A 26,119-nucleotide genomic window follows, 5' to 3' on the forward strand; every position below is an offset into this window, starting at 1 on the left:
TTTTTTTTTACCCAATTTGGATTTTATATCAGATCAATTTTGGGCCTCCCGAAAAGATCCAATATGTCAATGGTTTTAGAGTCCAAAGTGTTCAGGAGATTGGAAGATTTACTATTTAATTCCAACTGAAGGGACTCATATAGTGAATTTACAATGTGCGAGTACAACTTACTCATTAATAAAACAACTCGCCATTGAACCCAAACTTGAAAAGCAGAGATTTCCAATTTGTATCTTAGTGATGCCATGGGAATTGAGGGGGCAATGACAAAACCTTCTTCCAAATCCTACCTTCAAATCTCTCCCATGTCAGAGAAAACGATAGTGCATCAATCACCAATCCTTATAAAATCCTGAGAATCGCTTTTCCAATATAAAATCTTATTTAGGGTTTAATAGAACATTTACTAAACTTACAATAGATTCTCCTCATTTGATGTTTTTACTAATCTATTTTATTTTCTATCATCTTAATAATAAGTTCCTTATTGGCATGGCCTACCAAACAAAAGCCGAGATAAATGACCTCACTCATGACATCGATTTCAATGCCGTCAAGAAACCACTTTAATTTACCTTTCTTTCTGCCATGTTTATTGAACTGAATTATGCAACACTTTTTATAGTTAATGATCAATTCATTATACTTTGCATACATACTCATGGCCGCTAATAACCGTTGCAGGCCAATAGGTGTCATGTCTAGGAGGGCGACATCATCTGCGTACGCCAGCCAGTTTTTAGCTAATCCTCCAATCTTTGGGCTAACCAATGATACCTCTTGCAAGGCTCCTTGAAGATCTGATAAATGAAGATTACAAAGAGATGGGGCCAGTATGCAACCTTGACGCAACCCCCTGGTAGTGGGTATAGAACCTGTTAGATTACCCTCCATAACCACCCCAATTTCTATCCTGGTGTCTTCATGGATGAATTCCAGAATGGATAGTAGAGCCAGGGGTATTTTCCATGTCCTCAGCTTCTGCCACAGAAAGTGTTGGTTGACCATATTAAAGGCCTTTGAGAAATCAATCATAGATGCATATAATAATCGACCGGGAGCCACTTTGGATTACCCCACCTTGTCTCTCAAAACTGAGATGGCTATACCCTGGAGGGTAGTTGACATCCCCCATATAAAGCCTGTCTGGAACTTCAAAAGGATATCAATACCCATGGCCCATGCTACTAATTCTTCGAGAACCAGAGAACCAAAGACTTTACTATCAAAGTTTAAGAAGGCTATTGGCCTAAAATGTGTTGGATCCTCATGATTCCCTTTCTTAAAAAATCAGTATTATGATTGATTACTTCCATGTTTCTGGCATTGACCGCTGCTTTAAAACATCCTTAAAGAGCATGTCAAGCAAAAAGGCCCACAATTATTTGTTTGATTTCAATGTGATATTCGTAAACCCATTGGATCCCACGGCCCTAGAAGAAGAGGCTTTGGCAATAACCCGTTCTATATCATCTTTGTCAAATTCCAATTCCCAGGCCGCCTGTTCAGAAAAGCCTTTCAGATTTTCGTTTCACCATTCATTTTGAGCCAAAGGGAATGCCATTCTGCTTCACTTCCCCGCTACCCTGCAACTCATTTTGGGGATTACATGTACACATATATTGTTAATTATGGACCAGAAGTTGCGTTTGTTGTTTTTACAAAATTTATTGTGCATGTACTCCCTGTTTTGTGTTACCATCATGTTTGTGGGTTCATATCCAATTTGTATACCTTCTTGTGATTTCAACTTTCTTTTTTTCATGTAGCCCTCGACATCCAAGTGGTTTAGAGAAAGGTGGTGTAGTTTCTGCCGGTAACTCTTTTTCTTTGCCCATACTTCCTGATCAAAACTATGTTCATGGCTAGGTCTACATGGCTGTAGGTCTTTTGGCATTTCTTTCTTCCACAACATTTTTTTTTAATTCTGCCTGCAACAAACTGTACTCAACTCACCCTCTGAAGCAAAGTTAACAAATTCTTCAATTATTTTCATCAGAGTGGAGCCACCTTTTTTAAATGTTTTGGTCCAATTATTTATGTTAGAGTCCATTTTAAATGATGCCCACAACATATTATGATCACTAGAAGTGGTGTGCTTCACCTGCAGGGAGGTACGTATGTCAAACATGGATTTAGAGAGGACTACATAGTCAACAATTGAAGATTGTCCACCGCTTTTCCAGGTGACCTTTGCTGGGAGATCACCTGTAACATTACCATTTACAAAGCACAATCCCCATTGCAAGAACATGGCTCACCATATTTTCCCTTGGAGTACATTATGGCTTTTACTCATTGCACCAGGCAATATGAATTAAAATCACCGGCTAGAATTACATGAGACTCATTTGTGGATAACCAATTGCCCAACAAATCTGACAAGGCATCTAAAAATGAGTCCAGCTCGCTCATCGCCGGGATCCAATACAAATTTACGAGCAATGTGCATTGGGTATTAACCAGATGATTAATCTGAATTGCAACCAGTCTAATACCAGGGAAATTATCAGAAATTAATTTAATGAATTTTGTTCTCAAAGTTTTAATTGCTGTCAGCAGGCCCCCTGAGGGCCTTCCCCTTTTTGACTTAATGGCGGCCTGCTGTATGATTGTTAAACCATCCCTCCAGATCCTTTTCTCTATAATGAATGTTGCCCTCTACATCTGTAAGTGTTGCCTTTTGGTTCCTAAAATGGAGGCGACTGAGTTTACAGTCAAGGATTCTAATCGCCTTGTTTCTTCTTGTATAGTACAATTACAGAGTCTTCATCTTCGATGTGACCATGCGGTCAGAGAGGAAAGATCCCATCCTACTCTTGGTACATTGCATCCTCTTCCAATCCCGGACTGACTCAGACGTCTAATGAGCTTGTTCAGCTATCTGTAGTTTCTCTTCTTACCCCTAGAATAATCTGCACTCTGTTCAATAATGACCACCTGGACGACGACCTTACTCGCAATGCATGGCACCTTACTAACAAAAACCCAACATAATTTTCCTCAGAATACTGCCGACCAGAGCAGGATATTACTTCAACCTCTGCCGGATCCAGTAATAGAGCATCATTTTGCCACCACTGTGGTTTTTCCTAGGTGTTAGCCCTCCAGGCTTAAAGTGAGAAACACTGGAGCGTGGTCTGATGGGACGCTCTGACCTATTTTAGAATCCCCTAACCTAGGCAATAATAGCCCTGACAAAAGGAGTAAATCAATCCTAAAGTGCCTCTTGTGTACGTGAGAAAAGTGAGAGTAGTCATGCCCTCCCCCACAGGTTGGCGTGCCTAGAAATGTCAATCAGGTGAAGGTGCGCAAGTCTCTGCACCAGTCTGTGGCAGAGCCTAGTACATTCTGGAATGTCTGATTTGTCTAGTGTGGGGATCTAGCAACATTTTGAAATCACCCTTTATTAGGATTTAGCCCTCTGCAAATTTCGATTAGATAGAGAAATCGGATTCAAAATGGCTCTGTTTCTCATTGGGGGCATACAAAGAGGGAAATCTTAGTGTCTTTCTCCCCAGTGCCCCTTTAATCGAAACAAATCGTCCTTCATTGTCAACGTGTTTTGCCAACGCACCATACTGTTTATCGGAATTGCAACGTCTCTTGTTTTCACCTCCATCGAGGAAAAACTCTGTCCAAAAATCTGTGGTAAAACTGTATTTCATTGCACTGACTGGGAGTGGGGGTCTTTTGAATCCGTGAAAAATCCACATGAAATCTATCAAGCCTCTGCAAGCCTGGCCAGGATCAAACCTTGTACATTTAAACTGACAAATTGATACTCAATCATGGGTATGATATGGTTTGACGGCGAGCCGTAACTGCTTGAAAGCTGCATAATCTGGTTTATGTGAACCTCATGCGTCACCTTCCCCAGAATTCATCATCCCATATGCCAAACAAAACGATCCCATGAATACGATAAGTGATAAAAAAAACATTTTTGTATATACTCCTCATACCCTGCCGTCCTCCTGTGAAGAGTACCTAACCTCCAACCGCATTACCTATGTGAGCAGGCAAGTCAAGGCCTGCACCTCCACACTTCCTTCACTCAAACACTTGAAATGCAACATTGATCCCCCAACCAGACCCACCCCTCCAATAATTCTTTTGGGCAAGAAAAACCACAAGAAACCCATAACTATCAATTGAATTACCTCTCCTCCAGATGAAAAACACACTCAACCACCTTAACACAGCATTTCGGTGCTGGACTGCCCATGTGGGCGGGACAAAGACTGATATGCAAATGGATATTTCCCATCCCTGAAAGGTACAATGAGCTAAAGTGTGGCTGCGGACTCTCGAGTGGGTACCTTCCCAAAGAACAGGTCAATGGGTCGTGTTCGTTCTCGCAGAGGGGCGCCTATGGACTATTTTTTTTACACTTTAACGACAAAGCCCACAAACAAAACCATGAATCTCAATACTTCCTCCAGAAAGTTGCCAGGAGAACTCAACCCCCTGCCCAGACCACAGCGAATAACCGTATTCAAGCCCTGCAGTATCCTCTTAGCGTCCAATTCATCTCAACTTTCACATCTTGATTGACCCCTCTAATCCGGGATCCAGGTTCTTTTCCCCCTCATCTTTCCTAGACATTTCAGCCTGGCAGTGCTCCCTTCTCAGCTGCCCTCAGGTCCATGCTGCCCTTTATCTGTGATCTTTTGCAGAATGTGCAGTTTATGCGTGAGAGATGTCAAGTCTTCGATTCTTAAGACATCAGCTGCATCGTCAATCTTGGACACTGCTTTGGTTTGACCATGATATTCAAACATGAGATTGTAAGGAACACCACAACATTATGTAATGCATCTCTCATTCAATTATGTTGCTGCTTGTGCAAGTTTCTTCCATTTCTGCCACCGGGTCACTTTGTAAAAGACTTGAGAACAATGGAAGGCGGTGGCTCGAAATGTTATCCCCCGTTAATTGTGGACTTTGCACAGTACGTCTTCTTGGATTTTGTAAAAGTGTATGAATGTGCGGGTAGAAGGCCTTTACTGTCTTGGAATGGCAAAAATACCATGTGCGCCCTGTTAAGCGCTATCCATCAGCCAGAGTATTTCCAACAGCAGGTCCAGCACATAGATTTCAAGGTCAGTGTCCTAAATCTCCTTAGGAATCCCTCTGAACAAGATGCTATTTCCATGGGATCTATTCTCAGGAGCCTCCTGTTTGTCAAGCATCGACTAGTAGTGTTCTTCTAGCTGCCGAACCCTGGCAGGCCACTTTTCCTGTTCATGGTTGTGTTCACTGAGTATTTGATCCAGAGTCGCCGCTCTCACCTGGGTCGCTTGCCAATTCTTGTTTAGTTCCGCAAATGATTTGTGGACATATTCCTTTTATGTAACTTTCCCCTTTTCCCACCAGCTAGGCGGACGCGCTTCAGGGCTTTGTGGTCTTGGTTGCCATCTTTAATCCCGGATTGCAGGGCCCAGGTGCAGGGAGAATCCAAGCCACAGGTCCACTGCAGCAGCTGATCTCTGTCTCTTATCTCATCTCCTAAATTCTGTGTGTATTGACACCTCGGAGTGCTCAGTGGGGGAAAGAGTCATGTGTTAACTATCTGCAAAGGGGATTATACTACATTGAGGATGACACAATATTGCACTTTTCAGGGTGAAACTTTGCCTTCTAGAGTGAAGACAGCATATATGGAGGCATGCGTGAAGTGCCGCTGATGTAAGTGGGAGGATCAAGGGCAGGTTTACGGGGAAAGCTGTTAGGCAAGGAGTAGAAACTATAGCAGGGATTTGGTGGGCGTAAAACAATGTCCTTAATTATCCAAGCGGCCTTCTATGGCCGTGGGGGGAATCAGAGCTCAGCAGTTGCATCATAGAAGTTATTGAAGTTATAACTGCATGGCTCACAGCCCTCTGGATGACTTTCCTAAAAGTAGCAATGCACTTTAAAAAAATGTAGTAGGAGATTATTTAACATCAGTAGGAGAGTATTTTTAATAGGATGCCCATGCCTACAGGACCCCATTGTGGTCAGCAGAGTTGATATGTTACTGCTTCTGAAGACAGCTTGCCTACTGTAGCTCATGACACATCTGACAACTGTAGTCACTTTCTGAAGGCTACAATCATCACAAGGCAATTGATGGTGAAATGAAAGCCCAGGATTGGGACATGCAGGAATGATTATCCAGATCCTAATTCACAGTGTGATGCAGGGGGCTAGATGCACCTTGTTTAGTAGTAAGTCACATTTGAGAACCTGCCGCCAGGTGTGATACTACTGGAGGAAAAAGGGATGGGATAGTGGCAGAAAAGCAGCATCGAGACCCTAAAGCTGAGTGATTATCAGAAGCATAAAGAGTAGGTGTCCAATCTATGGACACTCCCATCCCCCGCACACTCAGCTCACTAACAGTCAAGCATTCCATTTATGCACATCTTTGTAATATTCCTCTAAAGACAACGAATTCTTCAGAAGAGCCAGTTGCTCCCCTTCTTCAGGTGCATAGCTGTAAATGTAAATGTGCAGTAGCACTTGGAGCATATCAATTGCTGGACGGGATTACCACAATAGTTGATTTCAGGCCCAAATAACCACACAGACTCAAAGAATACGGCAAAGTTCTACTTTAGTATCAGTTCAATAAAGTAGAGAACTCTTGCAAGCATAACATGTAGCTCACACACTCTCGAATACATTTCAGTTACACAAAGGCTTTGTACCTCAATATACGTCAGCTATGATGTCATCCTACGTGGCAAATAGTAAAAACCTATCGGGCGGAGGGATAGGTTAAGGGTACATATAGACCGTTAGCTTATTTAGGTTTTAGTAACATTATTGGCTGTCCCTTATCAAATAGGCACGCCTGGAACTACCTCGAACTACGTATAATATAGATAATAGTAGAAAAACCGCAGCAGATTGGCTTCTGCAACAGTGGATGGTCCACCATTGCATAGGCCATTCTAATTGGTTGGCACTCTCTTCCATCCTTGGACATTCGGTCCATTAACAGCACGTAAGCAACATGAAGCTCAGGTGCAGAGAGCAATGTCAGACTACTACCCACTTGTCCAATTAGTCCATCATCTCTCATCGGTCAGGCCCCAAGCCAAGGCTTCTCCTTTATAGTTGACCTTGGAGCCTGCTCTCTGTTCTGGGACTTTTAAGGGAGTGTAAGTACACCACTATCTTCATCTGAAGCTTAATGAATAGCCATTGTTTTCCACGTCTTAATCACGTGTGAGGAGATCACAATTTTGTCCATGTTGACCTTTTTTTGCTGCTATTTGATTTAATTAGGCTGGGTGTCATTACTCTTCTTGGTGTCTGGAGACTTGCTAACTCCATCTTGCATAGGCTTTTCACATCTTTGACTGTCCTATAATTGGTGCTTGCAGATGTTTTCCTCTTTGCTTAATCTAAAAGAAATATGTCTTACGTATATGGTTTATCCTCTTAACTCCCCTTGTGCCCTGCAATTATTCCTTGATGTGGCATCCTTAATCCCAGGTGAAGAGACTCCTCTTTATTCCTCAAATAAAGCCTTTTTTCCAGCATCTCCTGACTCTGCAGCCCTGGTCCCTCTCTGAGGTAGCTTGATTGGTTTCAACACAAGTCCGGTCCATCTTTCCACCATGGGTGCCTTAGCTATGTTATGTTTTCTTCTGCGTAGGCTTCTATATTTCTCAGCTACCTTGTGTTTCTGCATATATACAATCACTTCATATGTCCTCACTTATTTCTTTGGTGCATATGATTTCTTCGTGTTCGATTACATGTTGATCTCATGACTCCAGTTACTTTATCATTCTTTAAGTATTTGCATTTAGTTTGAGTGTGTCTTTCCCTCATGACGTCACTCTGTGCTCGTCTGATTTCACTTATAGCTCTTTAATGTCCGATGGTGTTTGCAGACACCCTTCCACCCTTTCAGTGTGAGTGCACATTCGATATGTTTGTCTGAGTGCATGTCGTCTCTCATACACTCAATGTGGTACTGGGATCCTACCTGGTGCCCTACCTGGGATCCTTCTCCTGCTGTTCCATATGCAGGAGAAGTGAGGGGGCAGCCGTGCTAGGGATGACGTGTCCATCTGCTCCTCTACAACACAGCTGATTTTTGGGTTGCATTTTGCGGGTCCGAGATCTGGCAAAATATGTCTCCCCAGATCTTGGATCCGACCTGCCACAGCCCCTGGCCTGGAAGCAAACACATTGTTCTAGAGTGGGGGTCGAGGGGTCCGGACAGCAGATTGGTGCCTTGAATGCCATGCTTCTCTGACACCCCCTCCCGCGTCACGCAGCCCAAGTGATCATATGGTCTGCCCGGGTGGACTGTACTGCTGTGCCCTGCGCTCGTCTTGAAGATTGTGCCGCCATTTTGAGGATCTGGACTACACAAAGCAGAAGCAACCACGTCAAAACAGGAATGGCTGGTGAATATCTAGTCCCCACTCTAATCCCCCCTCCTCTGCCACAGCGTGCCGCGTGTTGTTGCACGGCAGGGCAGAGTTCGAATACTGTAGCAGTGCTTTCGCGGAGGAAGTCTCTGTCCCTCGAGCGAAGCTGAGGGCTCAGTGTTCTGATCTGCTCTGAGCGTTCTCACAAATATACTCTTTAGTTGTTAGGTCGTGCAGGACAGCCGAGCCCGCCGCTTCACCCTGAGAGACAGAGGGTCTGCTTTACCACGCGTTGTTCAACAGAGCTGTCCCACTGAAAAACACTGCTGTAAATGAGGCCCAGAGACTCGGCGGCAGTCACAGCCTTGTGGTGTTACACGGTGATAGAGGGCGCAGCCGCAGCGCTGTAGAACAACACACGGCCGAGTGTCGCCGTGGGAGTGACGTTGATGGCGGGTCTCGCGTGCATTCATTCAACGTTGAGAGCGTAGAGAGCGCAGCTTCACTGAATGCACAACAAAGATGTGCACGTGTGCAGCGCATGCTCCCAGCCAGCCTCCAACTCGAGCCTCATGAACCCATATGAATGTTCCAAATGAATTTCGCGTACAGGTTTATCTAATTAACACACTCTCACGGTGGAATTCATTGAAAAAATGTGACTGTTTTACTGACTGAAGTTAACTGCTGTTTTTCCAACAGTTTCACAATTGCATTTATTTTTTCGGTGCCTGTATTTGGCAATGTTGTCCAAGCTAGCAATATACTTTTAGTTCAGATGCCACAGACAAGGATTGAAGGCGGGGGTTCAAGCAGTCATGGCAAAGTCCACCCACAGGCCTACGCATGGAATCTGAGCCGGCCCTACTCGCCCTTCCGACGCACATTGCCCTTTTTTCATTTGTCTACCACCAGTCGAGCAGGCATTAAAAAACAATCCAGGCCCCACTGCTCCCCTGGGGACAATTTAAGATATACTGGCCCTAAGTCTGGAAAGTAGAGCAGATCCGCTGCTTGGAAACCGAGCGTTTTTGGCAGCAGGGGATTCGACGCGTTACATTTTTAATTGCAGCTGAAACGTCCAAAGCCTTGAAAAGCGGCAAATTGCTCCTTTTGCCCAAGGCAAGTGTCCTGCAGCCTAAGGCTACATGTGACATGGCGTCAAGGGGACGCCCGCTCCTCCTGCCCTATAGAAGCTCCTGACTGTCCTGATTCTTCACAGTGCGTGCCCTCAGTGTAAGCACAGAGGGAGGCATAACGCGGCATAGGGTTTAACAATGGCCATGGCAAAGCAGTGGCGCAACGGCTATTGGGCAAATTGGGCTGTAGCCCCGCCTCCCCCGAAATGACACCTTATGTTGACTTGACCTGGCTCACCTACTAGCCCGGTCTGCACTGTTGACAAAGGCCCGGCAATTACGAATGTACAGCATTTCATTGCTAGCAACTGCGTTCGTGTGCATATATTTGTAGGCCATTGAAATAGTGATGGGCTGTGAGCTCTTGCATGTCAGGGGAGTGATTGGAAGGGTAGGAGGGGACAGGCTCATTCTCACAGCAGTCTCTAAGTGGCTAGTTGCAGACGTGAAGGTGGAAGGTAACTGCTTTTAACATTGAAGCTTCACCAGAAGCTCTCTTTAGTTTAGAATGTGTAAAGAAGTTAGATACCCCCACATAAGTAAGTTTGTCCCCCTCTCAGAGTCTCTGAAGTTAGCCCTTATCCGAATATTTCAAGTGTTAACCCCCCCCTTCCAGCCCCAGAATTTTAGTCTAGTTCAGTGGTCTTCAAACTTTTTTGGCCTGAGGGCCCCCCATGAGCAAAATGTGGGCAGACCGAGACCCCCAAAAATGCCAAATGGACAGTAAGTCCAAATTGCTATGAAGAATCATGTGCCGTCACCACACACTGCTCCCAGTATAGTAGTCCCTTGGCTCCCCCACCTGCTCCCATCGGTTTGGGTCTACTTGGTCGAAAATATTTGATCTTTTCACTTTTGATCGAATTTGTTTTGCTCTTTTTTTGGTCGAATATGCAGGGGGAGACCGCCCACAATCCTGCTCCCATTCCCTTTCCCCATTTCGACCAAAAAAGACTCCAAAAAATTCAGTCAAAAGTAAAAGGTCAAATGTTTTTTGACCAAGTATGCTAACACCCCCTGCCCACCGTCCCCGCACCCGCCCATCACAGTCTCTGGGCTCCCTCATCGCATTCCTAGTCCAGTCCCTGGGCTCTCCCCACCCAGACCCTCGGATCTCCCCACCCTGCTCACACCAAAGTCCCTGCGCTCTCCCCACCCTGCTCCCACCACTATCCCATTGTTCCCCCCACCCATCCTGCTCCCACCACAGTCCCTGAGCTCCCCCCAAACCCGCACCCAGCACATTCACAGGGGCAGTGGAGGCAGGGGAATTTTTTAAGTGGAGGGGCATAAATATTTCCCCCAGATATACCATAGTGACCAAGTGGAGCAAGGTAGCCCAAACCAACTAACGGGTGTTCGGGGGAGGTTTGTCCCCCTGTGAAATGTTTTAAAATAATGGGTTAAAAAGTTGCTTTTTAGACTATACTTTAAAAACAATTGGGTAAAAAGCCAAACAGTTTGCAATTGGTCCCGGGGGGCACAAGGTGAAGGCATGGCATTTTTCACTGTACATCTATGATAGATGTCCAGTAAAAAGATACCATCCCTCTGCCCTGGTCCCCAGTGCCTAACACAGTCACACAATCAATGTGATTATGTGTGTATGCAAGGCGCTGGACAGCCCAGGGGGCAGGCGTTGTTATTTTTACTGGACATCTATGATAAATGTCCATTAAAAAGATACTATCCCTGTCTTCTGGGCCTCACAGAGCCTAACACGATCAACATAATTATGGGGCTGATTCATGGAATTATTTGCGCCGAAAAACAGGGATTTGTGCACCATTCTGCCCGCAAATCCCTGTTTAACAAATGGGGATTTGCGGGCAGAATGGCGCACAAATCCCAGTTTTTCGGCGCAAATAATTCCATCAATCAGCCCCAATGTGTGTATGCAAGGCACTGGGGGGCCCAGGGGAAAGCATGATATTTTGTTACTGGACATCTATGAAAGATGTCCAGTAAAAAAGTACCATCCCTGTCCCCTGGACTCAACAGTGCCCCTGAAGGAGAGCTGATTGTGGCAGGTGGAAAGATGGATTCTGCAACAAAGGCATTTTTAAAGTGCCTTTGTTGTACAACTCCACGTCTGCCCCTCCACTCACCAAAATCAGCTCCACGGACCAACACAAACACACAGTGTTAGGGAGAATTCTCATAAATGGCTAATTTCCCTTACCTAATGAGTCCCTCAGCAGCTTTGCTGGATTTCTAGGATTTTCTTTTTCACCTGGTAAGAGTGTGAGCCTTTTTCCCACTATTACATGTGTTTTGCTGTGTGTGTTTTTACCATTTGTGTGATCTTGGGCTCTGGAGCCTCACCTACTCCATGAGCACCATTTTTGTATGTGTTACACAGCACCTTCAGTGCAGTGACACAGGGTTGTCTTTTAGACTTCCAACTGACTTTGTTTTTCTGGGACTGACTACTGTCTCCCAGAAACATGTAAAGTTGCCATTAACTTTATGTAGTCTCTTTAAACTACAGACCCAGTACACCCCATCTTACATGGAGTATTGGAAAGGGTTAATTGCTATCCCTTTTTGTCTATTACTCTTGGAGCACTGTTTCGCTCCCTTTACATCAATACTTGGCTGGTGACAGTGGTAACTACCCTAACTTTTCTACTGCGGTTATCTTATATAACCATGGTATTGTTTTAGGCTATTATATTAGCCTCGCACATAAGCCCGCTTGACCAAATACATTTTATTTTGGCTCCGGCTGGGTTTATTCACCATTTCTTTTTGTCAAAGTCTTTCTCGTGTTCTTCTCTGCGCGCCAAACTGGGGTTGAATCCTTTGTTCGCCGTCTTTTCGCAGGCTTCTGCACAGAAGCCCTCCTTAAGGCACCTGAAGGTCTGGGTAGGCAGATGTGAAGGAGGGGTCTTAGGACCCCTGCCATGGGTACCCTTGGTAACCCAAGTCGCACTCCTGTTTGATTGGCTGGGTGACTGTCCTTGCCAGGACATCCACCCTGCTGTGTGATTGACAGCCAGGCTGAATGAATGGGGGAAAACTGCATAAAAAGCAGGTCTCTGGGACTGGAAAGGCAGAGTCGCCACTAGAACGAAAGAACCAGTGAGGAGCTGATGGAAGAGGACCCCTTCAACGACTGAACCGCCCGGTGAAGCTCTGCTGCAGGTCCGAATCTTCAAAATCAGATGACAGAGAAGATCCTCCAGGAAACCTCTTCCCTTGAGCTGGTGGGACCAACCAGTTTGCCCAAACTGCAAGCCAGAAACCCTCCTCTGGTCAAATTCGCTGTACAGAGCTACAGTGGGCCGGGTAGCCAGGAAGGTCGGACCCTGCTTGGGTTTTAAGGAGCGCCCCTTTTATTAGTTGTTTTGCTGTGCTGCTGGTTTCTCCCCTGGGTAGTGCAGGACCCTCCAGTCTTCCTACTTCGTGTCAATCCGACAGTCGCTTCAGGAACTGTGAGCCTGCTGGAACTACCAGGAACGTCCACCTCAGCTACAGCTTCCTCTCCATTTTAAGGTACTGCGCAAACCCGGTTGCTCGTTTCGTTCAGCCGCGGGGAAAGTGTGGGAAATATTTCTCCAATCCGAGGGCTTGTCCTTCTCTTCTCTTTGAACTAACTTTTCTACCAACCAACCTTGTCCGAAATCCGTGGCAAAAACTTTACCGCGAACTACCCTGAACCGTGTGATCTTGAGCAAAAGACTTCTGTCCTATTGACTTTGGAAATAAGCCTTTTCGACCTGATTCTATGACTGTAGTTCCTCTTGCTCTATTGCCCTGAGTACTTACCTGTTGGTGTGGTTCAATTTTTATTAACTTTGTCTTTCCCTCCCTTTTAAATTGCTGGAGTGCCATTTTGCTCACACTTCATTTTGTGAGCTTAACCTGTCTGGGATTTAAGGGAAGTGGTGTGGTGTATTAAGAGTGTGATTTTTAAACTGCTTATAATAGTGTAATGTTATACAACTGAAGAGTGAAATACATGTATATTCTTTTACTTGAAAACCTTGAGTCAGTGTTTGTCTGAATCATAGTAATTGCTGTCCTTTGTGTAACTATTTGATACTGCTCACTTATTCCTGAGATAAGTCTGGCTGCTCAGCCATCACTACCACTTTACTGTGTAGTACAGCCTTGTACCAAAGGTGAATTTGTACTGTCACTTGTAGTCTTAATTTTGTGTGGTGTTCCCAAAGGGTACTGCATATAATTCTGCCTAACAGAGACACACACACATTCACAGAGCAAGCACTCTATCATTCACACAAGCACCCATCACCATACACTCGCTCATAACACAAGCATACACGTATCCATACACATATTTAAATAAAAAGTAAATGAACGTAAACATACCTTCTGCCCCAGGCTTGAAGTTTCCTTCCCAGCGCTCCATCTCCTGCATCATGGACAGGAATCGGGAAGGAAGAAGGCATGAGCTTGGGTGCTGAAAGGCCACGCTTCAGCCTGCTTGGTCTGTATGTGTGATGAGGCGCAGGAGCGCAGGAGCTCAGGAGCTCCCCCCTCCACATACAGACATGCAGTTCTCCAGTCAGCATTTACAATGAGCTATGCAAGGCTGGCGAAGAAAAACACCCCCCAGCCTTGCATGGCTCATTGAGCATGTGTGGATGGGTAACTGAACTGTCAAAGGGAAACAGTGTTTCCCTTTGACAGTTCAGCCAGCCCAGGAGCACTCCCTCCGCTGAAGAAACAGCTGAGAGCGCGCTCAATGTTTCACTGGGCTGGTCCTCCATAATGGGTGAGGGGGCCACTGGGTTTACACCCCCTCACCCATTATGGATGAGCCACCCTTGCCCAGGGCTCCCCCTGCCCCACTTAAAAAAAAAAACTGAATTAAAAAAAGAAAATGTAAAAACATTACTTATTATTTTTCATTTCAGGTGGGGGTCTCCCCCCCCGGCACCCCCTGGGAATGGGGATGCGGCGCCCTGGGGGGGGAACCCCACAGTTTGAATACTTCTGGTCTAGATGCATGCCTGTGGCAAATCACCGCCTGGAATCTGCACAATATACCATCAAATTACAAACATGGGCAGGTTCTCAACAAGGGGCCCTTTAAGTCTGGCTGTGAAAGAAAATGCCTGGGTGGAAGTTCCCATTTCCAAAGCAGGTAAAACTGTTTTCTCTTCCTCTTTGGCCCAGGTTTAATAAAAGAAGGCCAGCTTATTTATTTATTTATTTATTTATTTATTTATTTATTTATGTATTATTAACATTTATAAAGAGCGCAGGAGCCCAGGGGCATCGTGGCGCTGTTACAGACATCTTAGAGACATGCAATACAGAGGAGAGGCACTGTACATACTTAGTTGCAAACAAGGAGAAGAGGAGTGGTGATGGGAGAGCGTTTAATCCTCTAATAAAGGGCATGTGCCGAAGCAGGGCGTGGTGGAGGCTGGCAGGACTGCCTATGTTTGCAAAGTGAGGAGTTGCAAATTGTGACGATCTCTGTGACCTGATTGGTTGAAGGTACGGTGATGTAGGGCTTACTGATTAACAGACACACTGGGCCTCATCACGAGGGTGGAGGTAGCTTTGCCGGTTTTACCAGCAAGGCTCCCTACAAACTCGCATCCGGGTCCGGCACCTGTGAATGGGCAATTACTGGGCTATTCTGGCCCAGCCGGACCCGGTAATTGCCCTTTTGCGGGTTCTGGGCCCGGTACATCCCCATTCCCATTGAGCCCCATAGGGTTCAATGGGAATGGGGAGTAGCACCGGTACCGTTAATAACGGTACCAGTGCTATCATCATGTTCTGCTCGCTGGTGCTGGTACGGCCACCAGGTCGGACCTGGTGGCTGCAAGGGCACCCGCAAGCAGAACTCCTAGTATGGCGGTACGGTAGCAACGGTGCTGGTATCGATACCAACGCCATTGTTGCCTTAACGCCATACTTATAATGAGGCCCACTGTCTCAGAACATATTGAGAAATGAAATGATATTTTTTTATTTATATGGCACTCGTACACAAGTGAAAGGTTATTCATCTTATTTTATAATGAAAACATTATTTTAGAAAAAAGGTAATCTTAAAATTATGATAAATCTCAGTACATTTTTGCCCCCATACTCCCTTTTCCTTTTGTTAAAAAAAAAAAAAAACAAGTTAGAATCTGGTTTTATAAAACCACAAAGAAACGTTTACAGCGCTGCCACGTGCTTCAGTCTTAGAAAAAGAGGGTGAGGAGGGCACCACATATTATAATAGTTGCTTATATTAAAAAAATACTGAATTCACTATACAGTAGGTGGATCATAATGTTCTCGCCTGGAGCTGCCGATTCAAAAACGGTCCTGTGGCACTAGGACCTAATCCAACAAAAAACTTCCAAGAAACAAAGTGAGACCACTTTGTTAAGAAAGGCGCATCTCAGTTAGCCCCAAATAGGTTGCCAATATTTAATATATTAGAGATTAGGTATCCAGTTTATGATATAAAAGTAATGAATTTCAAAGAAATATTTTCAAAGAAATATTTTAACAGGAATTGTTTAATTCACATTCCTGTGATGTTTGCCGCCAACATTTGTTCATGTAAATCACACAATGAGTTTGCATCTCCAATTGCCCATAATACTCTAGTGCCAATGCATTTCGGAATTAATCCTTCATCAGGGCGGTATCATAGCAACAAACAATTAATAAAATATGACTTATTACATTGTTAATAGTATATATACATACAACAACCATTGTTTAAGGGTTATTACAAAAATCACATACCAATCCGCGAATCACGTCCATTTGTAGAGATAATGAAAAAAGCAAAACGGGATACCAATTAGTTAACTGGAGATAGTGTGCATATTCTCTCTTACAACTATGCGTGCGTGTCATACCTTAGTCATGCCGAATGCTGAAATCGTGGTGTTGTGCGAGGATACAACACGATCTACAAAAAAGTTTAACAAAAACACTATGTCATCCTCAAGTCTTTCCGTAGATAAGGCCTGTGAAATCTAACTATTACTCCTGTACTTACTAAGCTTCTGTAGTGCACAAAACGTGACCGCAGAGTGAGCCGCTTACAACGCGCTAGCGTTAGTTTACCTTTCGTTTTAAAGGTCACCATGGAGACGGTGCGAGGCGTCGTGGTCCAGACTGGAGCACGTACGCCTCGCGCCCCACCCTCGGGCGCAAGCCAGGGGGCGGGGATGTTTCCATGGTGACCAACCCATTCGAAGTAGACGCGCGTGATTGTAATCTCATGTCTACTGAGCCAGAGCAATTAGGGGACTGGCAGTGTGTATTCATTTAGCGGATCATAATAATGTGTGCAAGGTTAAAGGTTCAAAATGACTTAATTTGAGTAGTAAGGCATATAAAATAAACCATAGTGTTCAACCATGGAACATGTATTCTATTACTATGATGTTATTTTAAGCAAAGAGTTTTCACTATTAAGAAGACATAAACCTAGATCTTGTGTAATCTTAGAAAAAGACATGGCAAGGAATATAAAATGCGGTTAAATAGCGGAACAATAGCAGCGGTTGTTTTCATAGAAAATATCAATCTACTGTGAATAAAATCTAGAGTTGATTCTCTTTTACAGACATGATATTATAAGAAACACATAAAGTTTATTTCTTCATTGAGCCCCCTTGGAGTCAGGGAACTCAAACGGTCTATCCAAAAGGATTCTCTTTGATCCATTTTCCTTTGGAAATTCTCGTGGGAGTCTCTTTTCGAAACCACTTCTAGGATAACAAAGCGGATTTGAGCCAGGTTGTGTCTCTTCTCATCCCAATGTCTTGACACTGCTGAGTTCAGATTGTGGTTCCTTATGCATGATCTATGTTCATTCCACCTAAATTTTGCTGCTTGTAACGTCTGACCCACATAGTACAGTCCACACGGACACTTGATGGCATAAATCACATTAATTGAGTCACATGTGGCGAAATCTTTCAATCTGATTGTCTCTCCTGTATGGGGATGTTTCACTGTTTCTCCTTTCATCACATAACTACTATTGCTACAATTCAAACAAGGAAATGTTCCAATTCTTTCTGTGAGTTTCTTCTTAAGTATAGGTTTTGTTTGAACAAGTCTGTCTTTTAGGCTTTGACTTCGCTGATAGGCAAATGTGGGTACTTCATTAAACAGGTGTTCTACTCTCTGATCACATAATAATATGTTCCAATGTTTTTTAATGATACACTTAATTCGGTTACTTTGACGTGAGTATTTAGACACAAAGACCAGTGGTGGAGCCGACTTTTGCTTAGTTTTTGTCTTCAATAGGTCTTCTCTGCTTTGTGGGCTACTCGTGACTGAGCTGTATTTATTTCTTCTTCCGAATATCCCCTCTCAAGGAACTTTCTCCCCATTTCTTGGATGGCTATATTGTAATCTTCCGGGTCACTTACCAATCTTTTAACTCTAAGCATCTGGCTGTATGGAAGGTTTTTCATGAGACTCGGTTGATGAAAGCTAAGGCGTTGTAATAGATTGTTCCGATCTGTAGGTTTTCGAAAAATGGTGGTCTGATAACCTGTGTTAGTAATCTTAATGTCTACATCCAAAAAGTGGATGTTAGTCAGGGAGTGTTCTTGAGTAAATTGAATGCGGGCATCTATGCTGTTAAGATATGTAAAGAAGTTGAGCAGTTCTTCCTCTGTATCTTTCCATATTCCAAATATGTCGTCGATGTATCTGATCCAAAGACCCAATTTTGGGTACCAATATTCATTCTGTAGTATGTTTTCAGATTCAAATTTGTACATGAATGAGTTAGCATAAGAGGGGGCCATAGTGGCTCCCAAGGCTGTCCCAGCCACTTTGAGATAGTAGTCATTCTTGTATTGGAAATATGAGTTATTGCTAATAAACTCCAGGAGTACCATTATGAATTCTTTCTGAGCTGGTATCTCTTCAGCATTCAGTAGCATCCATTCCACCGCCTCACCCCCTAGATCGTGGGGGATCGATGTGTAGAGGCTTTTTACATCGATGGTAAAACAGATGTTGTTGCAATTAAATGGAGTTCCGTTCAAGAGGTGTAAAAAATGGGTTGAGTCCTTGATGTATGTATTGGTTTTTTGAATCAGTGGCTGTAAAAAATAGTCCACATATTTACCTAGAGGTTCTAAGATGCTGTTTATCCCTGCTACAATAGGTCTCCCAGGGGGTTTGATGAGGTCTTTATGTACCTTTGGAAGGGTATAAAAGTGTGGTATTTTCGGGTGTGAATTGGTCAAAAATGTCTTTGTATGGTGATTAATCCACTCCAATTCCTCCGCTTTATCTAGTAAAATCTTCAAATTTATTTTTATCTCAGGTGTGGGATCTTGTGTCAATTTAGCATACGTATTACCGTCACTTAGTTGTCTCTCACATTCTTCTTCGTACTCTCTAGTATTAAGCAGTACTAAACCTCCTCCTTTGTCCGCAGCCCTTATTGTGATTGCTGGATCACCATATAAGTCACGTATCAACCTTAGTTCATGAGGTTTCATGTTTCGAGGTGACTGACCTTTAAACTTAAGTTTTTTAAAATCTCTCGTAACTTGTTTCCGGAAGATTTCAATTGAAGGTATACTTATTGGAGGGATAAAGGTACTTTTACTTCTGAATTCCTTGAGTTCTGCTTCTTCCCTAGCTTCTTGATGGTCCAGTTCGCTAAAGAACACCTTTAATTTCATCTTTCTGATTAGTTTAAAAGGTTCTATTTTAGACTCAAATAGTGTGCTGTCATATGTTGGAACAAAACTCAGGCCTTTCTGTAATGTTTCTGTTTCTTTATCAGTCAAAACACTAGTTGATAAATGTATTACTATGTTCTCTTTTGTTCAAGTCTCGTATTGGGTTTTCCTTTGGGTCTTTCTCCTCCCCCGTCTCGTTCTCTTCTTCCTTTGTCTAAAAAAGATAGCCATCCAAGAAATGGGGAGAAAGTTCCTTGAGAGGGGATATTCGGAAGAAGAAATAAATACAGCTCAGTCACGAGTAGCCACACAAAGCAGAGAAGACCTATTGAAGACAAAAACTAAGCAAAAGTCGGCTCCACCACGGTCTTTGTGTCTAAATACTCACGTCAAAGTAACCGAATTAAGTGTATCATTAAAAAACATTGGAACATATTATTATGTGATCAGAGAGTAGAACACCTGTTTAATGAAGTACCCACATTTGTACAACATATGACAGCACACTATTTGAGTCTAAAATAGAACTTTTTAAACTAATCAGAAAGATGAAATTAAAGGTGTTCTTTAGCGAACTGGACCATCAAGAAGCTAGGGAAGAAGCAGAACTCAAGGAATTCAGAAGTAAAAGTACCTTTATCCCTCCAATAAGTATACCTTCAATTGAAATCTTCCAGAAACAAGTTACGAGAGATTTTGAAAAACTTAAGTTTAAAGGTCAGTCACCTCGAAACATGAAACCTCATGAACTAAGTAAGGTTGATACGTGACTTATATGGTGATCCAGCAATCACAATAAGGGCTGCGGACAAAGGAGGAGGTTTAGTACTGCTTAATACTAAAGAGTACGAAGAAGAATGTGAGAGACAACTAAGTGACGGTAATACGTATGCTAAATTGACACAAGATCCCACACCTGAGATAAAAATAAATTTGAAGATTTTACTAGATAAAGCGGAGGAATTGGAGTGGATTAATCACCATACGAAGACATTTTTGACCAATTCACACCCGAAAATACCACACTTTTATACCCTTCCAAAGGTACATAAAGACCTCATCAAACCCCCTGGGAGACCTATTGTAGCAGGGATAAACAGCATCTTAGAACCTCTAGGTAAATATGTGGACTATTTTTTACAGCCACTGATTCGAAAAACCAATACATACATCAAGGACTCAACCCATTTTTTACACCTCTTGAACGGAACTCCATTTAATTGCAACAACATCTGTTTTACCATCGATGTAAAAAGCCTCTACACATCGATCCCCCACGATCTAGGGGGTGAGGCGGTGGAATGGATGCTACTGAATGCTGAAGAGATACCAGCTCAGAAATAATTCATAATGGTACTCCTGGAGTTTATTAGCAATAACTCATATTTCCAATACAAGAATGACTACTAGACTACTATCTCCAAGTGGCTGGGACAGCCATGGGAGCCACTATGGCCCCCTCTTATGCTAACTCATTCATGTACAAATTTGAATCTGAAAACATACTACAGAATGAATATTGGTACCCAAAATTGGGTCTTTGGATCAGATACATCGACGACATATTTGGAATATGGAAAGATACAGAGGAAGAACTGCTCAACTTCTTTACATATCTTAACAGCATAGATGCCCGCATTCAATTTACTCAAGAACACTCCCTGACTAACATCCACTTTTTGGATGTAGACATTAAGATTACTAACACAGGTTATCAGACCACCATTTTTCGAAAACCTACAGATCGGAACAATCTATTACAACGCCTTAGCTTTCATCAACCGAGTCTCATAAAAAACCTTCCATACAGCCAGATGCTTAGAGTTAAAAGATTGGTAAGTGACCCGGAAGATTACAAGATAGCCATTCAAGAAATGGGGAGAAAGTTCCTTGAGAGGGGATATTCGGAAGAAGAAATAAATACAGCTCAGTCACGAGTAGCCACACAAAGCAGAGAAGACCTATTGAAGACAACAACTAAGCAAAAGTCGGCTCCACCACTGGTCTTTGTGTCTAAATACTCACGTCAAAGTAACCGAGTTAAGTGTATCATTAAAAAACATTGGAACATATTATTATGTGATCAGAGAGTAGAACACCTGTTTAATGAAGTACCCACATTTGCCTATCAGCGAAGTCAAAGCCTAAAAGACAGACTTGTTCAAACAAAACCTATACTTAAGAAGAAACTCACAGAAAGAATTGGAACATTTCCTTGTTTGAACTGTAGCAATTGTAGTTATGTGATGAAAGGAGAAACAGTGAAACATCCCCATACAGGAGAGACAATCAGATTGAAAGATTTCGCTACATGTGACTCAATTAATGTGATTTATGCCATCAAGTGTCCGTGTGGACTGTACTATGTGGGTCAGACGTTACGAGCAGCAAAATTTAGGTGGAATGAACATAGATCATGCATAAGGAACCACAATCTGAACTCAGCGGTGTCAAGACATTGGGATGAGAAGAGACACAACCTGGCTCAAATCCGCTTTGTTATCCTAGAAGTGGTTTTGAAAAGAGACACCCACGAGAATTTCCAAAGGAAAATGGATCAAAGAGAATCCTTTTGGATAGACCGTTTGAGTTCCCTGACTCCAAGGGGGCTCAATGAAGAAATAAACTTTATGTGTTTCTTATAATATCATGTCTGTAAAAGAGAATCAACTCTAGATTTTATTCACAGTAGATTGATATTTTCTATGAAGACAACCGCTGCTATTGTTCCGCTATTTAACCGCATTTTATATTCCTTGCCATGTCTTTTTCTAAGATTACACAAGATCTAGGTTTATGTCTTCTTAATAGTGAAAACTCTTTGCTTAAAATAACATCATAGTAATAGAATACATGTTCCATGGTTGAACACTATGGTTTATTTTATATGCCTTACTACTCAAATTAAGTCATTTTGAACCTTTAACCTTGCACACATTATTATGATCCGCTAAATGAATACACACTGCCAGTCCCCTAATTGCTCTGGCTCAGTAGACATGAGATTACAATCACGCGCGTCTACTTCGAATGGGTTGGTCACCATGGAAACATCCCCGCCCCCTGGCTTTCGCCCGAGGGTGGGGCGCGAGGCGTACGTGCTCCAGTCTGGACCACGACGCCTGGCACCGTCTCCATGGTGACCTTTAAAACGAAAGGTAAACTAACGCTAGCGCGTTGTAAGCGGCTCACTCTGCGGTCACGTTATCACAGGCCTTATCTACGGAAAGACTTGAGGATGACATAGTGTTTTTGTTAAACTTTTTTGTAGATCGTGTTGTATCCTCGCACAACACCACGATTTCAGCGTTCGGCATGACTAAGGTATGACACGCACGCATAGTTGTAAGAGAGAATATGCACACTATCTCCAGTTAACTAATTGGTATCCCGTTTTGCTTTTTTCATTATCTCTACAAATGGACGTGATTCGCGGATTGGTATGTGATTTTTGTAATAACCCTTAAACAATGGTTGTTGTATGTATATATACTATTAACAATGTAATAAGTCATATTTTATTAATTGTTTGTTGCTATGATACCGCCCTGATGAAGGATTAATTCCGAAATGCATTGGCACTAGAGTATTATGGGCAATTGGAGATGCAAACTCATTGTGTGATTTACATGAACAAATTTTGGCGGCAAACATCACAGGAATGTGAATTAAACAATTCCTGTTAAAATATTTCTTTGAAAATATTTCTTTGAAATTCATTACTTTTATATCATAAACTGGATACCTAATCTCTAATATATTAAATATTGGCAACCTATTTGGGGCTAACTGAGATGCGCCTTTCTTAACAAAGTGGTCTCACTTTGTTTCTTGGACGTGCTTCAGTCTTCGCACAATCTAACCGATGGTGCAAGCATGAAGGTACAAACTGTCTACAAATGTATTTTTAAAGTGCATGCAGTGCTAAAACAATGACTTCCATAATTACCATAGAAATCACCATATGGTAATTAGGAACCTCCAACTACAGCGTACCTTCCTTGGTGCCATAGCAGCTTGCACAAAAAGGCACACATGGCTGTGCAGGCAGACATGCACCAAACTGCCCCATGTGCCAGAGCACACCGTTTATTAATTCTGCCCCCTGTATGACCATGAAGCATTGGCTATGTTTCTAGCTGCTACATTTTCCATGTGGGCCTGCCCATACCCATGCTGGACAATAACACTTGGGGCCCTGATTCATGGAACTTTTAGCATGGTGCAAAGTCCCTTTGCACTGCAAAAATACACTTCGCACCGCTCTGTGAATCAGGGTGTTTGTTGGCAGTGCAAAGTCACTTTGCACCATACTAAAAGTTCCATGAATCGGGCCCCTGGTGTTTTGTGTAGCACCACATAAGAGGGCTAGTGGTTTCCGAGTGTTTTGTTAAACAGGTGGTACAATGAGCAATTATTACCCACAAAAGTGGAACTCCATTTGCGACCTCAGAAGGAATGAAGGCAGCTTTGCATTGTGCCCTGGGACCTGCAAGGGCAGCATGCCCTGAAGGTAGAGGTATCAGGGGGATACGTTGGTGTGACAGGCAAGGGGGCCACCTGAGGGAGGGAGGCACTCAGGCGTCCTCCCCTCACCACTAACAGCTCAGTGGTAGTTTCGGGAAGTGTGAGGAATTCAACTACCCACACGGTGCGTGTGCGCTCGCCTGGGTTATTTAAAAATGTTTTATTAAAATGAATGATGGTAGACCAACCTCCGGAAAATATGTGGGGATAATCCACACACAGTTTCCTATGCTCACAGCACAAAAAATGCATAGAAGCGTGTACTCTTGGTGGACACGGCTTATAAGGCACAGTCTGCCCTGTCATATTTAGTAGGGATATGACAGCAGAAGTACACGATGCATCTCCAGAAGGGGGAGGATCAATCCCCTGGACATGGCCAGCCTGATTAAGTAACAAAGGCTCCATGGATCTGCCCTGCCCTTTTGTTGGGCACTGCAGCTGGTGGCAGCGATTCTCATAAGAATAGGGTGTACTTCAAACAGGCCCACATGAGGCCTGGCTGTAGAGGTTAACAAAGGAGACAGGAAAACCCAAAAACCTTTCTTATGCAACTGTGTCAACCTGAAGCTAGCTCCCACCCTCAGTATCAATTGACAGTGAGCAGTCATGTCTGGGGCTGCATGTTTACAGTAGCCAACCCCGCAGGTGGACCCCATTCATAAGTTACGAGAATGTTTTTCGCAGGAGCCAGAGAGTCTGGTCATGGTGCAGCTTCAAGGGAGAGCTTCAGCTTTAATCAGGAACCACAGAGAGCCCTATTAACCAGAGAGACAATTTGATCCACAACAGACAGGAAGATGAGGGGACTTACTATCACATGTTTTCACCCCTTTACCTTTTTGGTTGCAAAGCACTCTGGTTATGACCTCACGTGTACAGGTGATAGTTGGTGGGGACCCAGGATTGGTTCATTAAGGTAGGCTTGGCCTGCACCAATCCCTGTGGCCCTTTGGCTTTAAAAGAGTGAGAGCCTCTATTCTGTGAAGACCATCTGAAGACTTTGAAAGGATGCAAGAATAACTCATCATTGGAACCTGGCTGAAGGTACAGTCTGCCTTACATCTTCCGCCAGTGAAGGAAGACCAGTACCTTCAAAGAGTGAAGCAAGATCCCTCCCCTAAATATCTCCCAGGGAACAGAGGGAGATACTGAATCCAGAGGACCCTCTTGCAGCTCCAGAACCGTACCCAGCCAGCACACAGCATGCCCTGCTAGGCTCTGCAGCAAGCTTCCTAGGTGGGAAGTACCAGAAGGTCTCAGAACCCAAAACCGAGGACAAGGCAGCTTCCTGCAACACACTCCTCAGCTTTGGGCCGTCCACGAAAAAGGACGACACAGGCCCATTGAAGAAGTTGGGACAAGTGCCTCAGCGAGCATCTACCAGCATCCACCTTAAAGGACAACACAAGCCCAGTGAAGAAGCTAGGAGAAGCGCATTGATGAGCATCTACAGATGTCCGCCTTAAAGGACATTTTCAAGCCAGTTGAGTTCCTTGAGCTGCAACCGACTGCAACACTGACTGTTGTTACACTACAGTTGCTGAAGGACATCTGAGACATCTCAACCAGTGCTTCAGTACCACCAACCAGCACTGAGACAATGATTCCTGACCCCAAGCCACCATGTAAACCAGCCTGGATCAGTTTATCCAACTTTGCGTACCGAACTGCCTTGCCACCTGATACCCGCAGCTGACACTCATCTTGAACTCTGTCACAGAAGCCTGCAAAGCGCAGTGAAGCTGACACAACCCTGTCGAACACCAAGAACACCCATAACACAAGGTGCATTGTGGTTATGTCCCCCTGGTCCTTCCCAGAAGACCCCTAGAGACATTTTAAGACCCATTGCTCCCTTTGTGCTGAAGCCAAGTAACCTTGAACTGTTGTGATTATTTACTATACCGACTAACCAACGATCCACGACCTTTCGGAGATAAGCCTGCCATTCCATCTACGTTACCAAAATTGGACAGGGAGGTTAATAATTTGCTTGTTATTCCAATCTCTTCGAATCCCTTCTGGTTTATTAGTGATGTGGGGCTGATTGATGCTTTATAAACCAATATTCATCCCTGGACCACCGGTACCCCGGAAGTTGATGGTTCATCACAGGTAGGTAGGCAGAAGGCAGACTCATGGGTGCCCTGGGGGAAGGAAGGGGCTATCATGCCCCAGGTGGCACAGGTATACTGAAAGGAAAAAGAAAAATAACAAAGAAACAAAGGAACAGGAAAAAGGGGGCCGCAAACGGAACAGGGAAGGATAAATGGATGCCCGAGAGGCAATCACCCTCAGGCTCTTTTTGCCCTATATAACACGGGCCAAGTTCTAAACTGCAGCATATTTTGTTCCCACTCGCGGGATTTTGTGAGCATTAAGAGCACTTTCTCCCAACCAGACTCCATCCCTGCC

The 26,119-nt window shown here is 43.8% G+C and overlaps 1 protein-coding gene across 4 annotated transcripts in view; it reads right to left on the minus strand.

The window, feature by feature from the left end:
• Positions 1-26,119, minus strand: part of CBFB (core-binding factor subunit beta) — a 304,252-nt gene that overhangs the window by 112,752 nt on the left and 165,381 nt on the right. The gene's annotated exons all lie outside the window — the stretch shown is intronic.

The sequence above is a fragment of the Ambystoma mexicanum genome, chromosome 1q, assembly GCF_040938575.1.
Source record: "Ambystoma mexicanum isolate Mex_15411 chromosome 1q, UKY_AmexF1_1, whole genome shotgun sequence".
NCBI lineage: Eukaryota > Metazoa > Chordata > Amphibia > Caudata > Ambystomatidae > Ambystoma > Ambystoma mexicanum.